The sequence below is a fragment of the Mesocricetus auratus genome, unplaced genomic scaffold (assembly GCF_017639785.1).
Source record: "Mesocricetus auratus isolate SY011 unplaced genomic scaffold, BCM_Maur_2.0 Super-Scaffold_100046, whole genome shotgun sequence".
NCBI lineage: Eukaryota > Metazoa > Chordata > Mammalia > Rodentia > Cricetidae > Mesocricetus > Mesocricetus auratus.
In genome coordinates this window covers 5,702,326-5,706,520 of record NW_024429223.1, presented here as the reverse complement: position 1 = coordinate 5,706,520, position 4,195 = coordinate 5,702,326, and positions in this window count along the sequence as shown.

Genomic DNA, 4,195 nt, shown 5'->3' with positions numbered 1-4,195 from the left:
ATCAGCAAATCTCAAAATGCAGATTTTGCTGGTAAAACAGCCCCCACGTTGCCGATCGCTAGTCAAATATGTATTTAGACCCCTGAGAACCCTTTTCACTAAAGCCAGCAGCTCCAGCATGCACAATGGCTTAATCGTATATTGTTCTCTGAGTACTAACCCTTTACAAATCATACGACATAAAAAGAAAAATAACTAACATTGTAAAGACAGTAATGAGAAGTGTTGAGCTAAAGTGCCTCTTAAAGAAATCCTAATAAATTCCAGAATTTCTAGTCTTCTGGCAAGCTTTCCATTTAGAACAAAATCAATGATCAATGGTTGCAACGAGCCAGCATTAGGCTTGCATGCCTCCGGAGCAGGGAAAACTCATAGACGAAAGATGACATTTAAGGAAAAAAAGCTGACATTGAGTCCATCACTGTCATCGCTTCTGCCATAAAGCAGCTTCAAATATTAAAACATTTTTCATCTGTGCTGCATTATTGGCACCAGAAATTGTTTTCTCTCTGTCTGGTGCGCACTTGAACTGCAGCAGAGCTCCCTGGAGACTCCGGATTGTTACCAGGGCCTCATAACATATTGGCAGCTGACGCGGTGGCGTTCATGTACAGTTGCCACTCACGGGTGAGCCGCCCCTCCCCCGGTGCGCAGGCAGGAGGAACACCAGCCGCCCCTGCCCAAGGGATTGCAGTTAGGCTAGGAGGTTCCGATGAGTGCGTACCCTGGAGCTCCGTGCGTGGCAGACTGCCTTCCGCTGCCCTTGGCCCCCAACTTCTGCCCAAGCTGCCCCTGTTCAGAGCCAGTTCCTCATGGGCAGCCCCAATCTCGGGAGAACAGCCCCCCTCCAGGGCCCAGGGGAGTTAGAAGGCTGGGTATTTTAACACGGGGGGCAGGCTTCGCTGCGTTTCCTGTGTGGGAAGCTCAGACCCACCCACGCCGTAGACGGCAGGGCTCTGTGTTAAGACCGTGGAGGGGGGGAAGGGAGTGCCCGGCTTCTGCACCTGTCTGTACTGAATCTGGATGCTAACGGATGAGACAGACCTGCCCTTGGACAAGGCGCCAAGCCTGGTAGGAATCATGCGTGAGGAATAAGCTGGTGGCGACTGGTGTCCCACAAGGCACTTGGAGGACCGTTTTCATTTAAAAAGACTCTCCTTAGGGATGCTCCCAGATCGTGACCTCCAGCCTTTGAGTGTGCCTATACAGGAGAGGATCTGAGGTTCCTGGCATTGCTTCACCGTCTAACAAAGGGGAGACTAAGAACTTTGGGGACAGTCACACTTGAAGGACCCTTAGTGCTGGCAACCACTTCCAGGACTTGGCTGCGGTGTCATTATTATTTTTCTTTCTTACTGGGATCTGCACCCTCAACCTGGGTTTGGGGTGTGCTGTCTGGACTCCTGGGGCAAGGCTCTCAAGGTGTTTCCTCAAGCCCAGGATACTCAGGGTCTCCTAAGAGACAAAGCATCTTTAACCCGCAGTACTTTCCAGCATTAAGCAGAAAGATGCTTTCATTTCCATTAGAGCCAGAAGAGAAAACTAATTTAAGGTCAAAGATTATATGCCCTCAAACCTAGGCAAACGTGAGACAGAATTTTCGGTATTATTTTTACGGAGGAGGGAGCTCACAAAAGCCAAAAAGGGGGGGGGCATATGGCTAGCGTTCTGTGATTGAATCAGGAGTTTCCAAAGCCCGGGTACGACCACTGAGTGGCAGAGCAGGGCCCCTGAAGATGCTTCCTCTAGAAATTCAGACAGCTCTGGCTTGTGTGTTTATGCCAAGGTCCTGGGCTTGCGGGAAGGATGCCTGGGGATCTTGCACAGCTCTACAGCTCAGTGTAAGGGTGGGGGGCACAGGGGCAGGGGACACCGCCATCCCAGGCCTTAAAGTGCAGTGCCCGTGCCTCAGGGGCGCTAGAGACTCACTCTGCATCCTGGGAGGAAGAAACAAGTCTACACGGAATTTTAGACATACGCATACGAAATTTGTATCAGTCACAGCACCGAATAAGAATTTTAGAAGAAGAAGAAGAAGAAGAAGAAGAAGAAGAAGAAGAAGAAGAAGAAGAAGAAGAAGAAGAAGAAGAAGAAGAAGAAGAAGAAGAAGAAGAAGAAGAAGAAGAAGAAGAACCTACAGATCAGGGAAAAGAGGAGCCCTAGAGCTGATGTCTGGAAGTGATTGTGTTGCAGAAATGGGGTGGGTCCCGTTAGGTGAGAGCCAGGGCAATGTACTGCACCGTCCCAAGCTTTTCCCTGCACTGTCTGACTTTTGCAGATGGCCTTTTACAGGTCCCTTCACAACTCAGCCCGGTCACCACCACCATCCCCAAGAATCACCCAAGTGGGTGCCACCACCAACATGCTGGGTGACTTTGTTGCTTAAGCCCCACTGTGACAGCTCAGTTGCGGAGAGTGTCCCAAAAGCCTCACATGTGGAAATTTTGATCCTAAGTGCAGCTGGTGAATCCAATCGTGGGAGTGGGAGTGTGCTTTGGGGGGGGCGGGCATTGACCCAATACATGGATTAAAGCCTGGACAGACTCATGGTTTGAATGCATTGCGGGTGTTTGGGGACTGTTTAGAGGCAGCGGGTCACTAGGAATGCAGCTTTGAGGCACATACCCTGCCCTGGCCCTTTCTTGGTGCCGTCTCTCTGCTCCCCGGCCGCCATGCGGAAGAGTAGCTTTGTTCTCTCAATGCATTTCTGCCATGACTCTCAGCTTTACCCCTGCATTGTGAACCTTTAAAATCGCTTCATTTGGTATCAGTTTGCAGCAATGAAAGCTTCACAATAGCCACTAGGGTTCAGGTTTTTGGGTTTTTAAATCTGTTCAAGAGACCAAATGCCCAGTATAGACTAAGTGCTACAACTACTTCGAGGGGGGTTCAGAGAGCGGCAAGCCCAGGCTTGGACACTGCGCTGTTTCTTAAGTCACTCTACAGAAACTTCCACATCCCCCGTCCCCTTGCTGTTTGAACCATGTGTCAGAGGCACCCTGGACATTTCCTCTCTCGTACATGCTTCCATAGGATGCAGAACCACAGAAACTCCCAGCATCTTTCTCCATCCATCAATCAGCACAGATGTGTCTATTTTTCCCTCCGGGGGAAATGGGTGCTGGTCTTTCGGGAAGGACTGCAGGACCGTCTTGGTAACATATGTCTCACATCCTGGTACTCAGGACACTGCGGAGGGGCATCGCAAGTTCAAGGGCACCGGGGCTACCTAGGGAGTCTGAAGCCACCCTGAGATACATGGGCCTTGTTATGATAAAGCGCCAGGGGAACCTTGGCGGATTCCGTGGCTGGCGAGGGTGACCGTGGGGAAGGGACAAACTTGCCAGGCAGACGGAGCTTAAGTGAGATGCTTTATTAGAAAGGGAGGGAGGAGAAAAGAGAAAAGAGGTAAAGAGACACAGAGACAGAGGACAGAAGAGAAGAGGGAGACAGGAAAAGTCTTGTCTGCCCCAGGGAAAGAGAAAGGGAGAGAGCAAGTGGGCGGGGGTCTTTCTTTTAAGGGGGTCCTTTGCACCTGGGCTGACCAGGGCACTGCCTGAGTGCATTCTGCCAGGTGACAGGGGCAGGCCAGCATAATGCCTGAGTCCTTACAGGCCTTGCTTAAAAAGTAAAAAAAAAATCTAGATATAACTCAAACTCAGTGTCAGAACACAGCTGCCTCACGTGCACAAAGCTCTGAGTTCGACTCCCAGTGCCCAGAGTGTGTGGGAATGGACAGGAGATCCAGCCAGGTGGGAGACAGACAGACAGACAGACAGACAGACAGACAGACAGACATCTCAAGCCTGCCACCAGCCCACCCAAGCAGGTCCCGGCTTCCCTGCCTGTAATAACAGCCCCCACAACACAGGAGCAGCAGCTAGCAACATGCGGTTTTGGCACTCAGGCGGTGGAGGGTGGATTACCAGGGCATTCCGAGGCAGGGGAAGGGAAGAAGAAAGAGCTGGGAGACAGGAGACCACACAGGGAGACCATGCACAGAGCCCGCCGCCCGCCGCAGCCATCTGCCACGACTTCACATGCCGCTCCAGAAACTGACAGACACCGCCTTAGCAAAGCCCAGCCCGTCAGATGAGTCAATCAATCAAAAAAACTCTTATGAAACTTAATCATAGAGGGTCGTGTTAGGGAGTGGGGGAACAGATTAAATTACCACGGTATTAGATACGGGAAA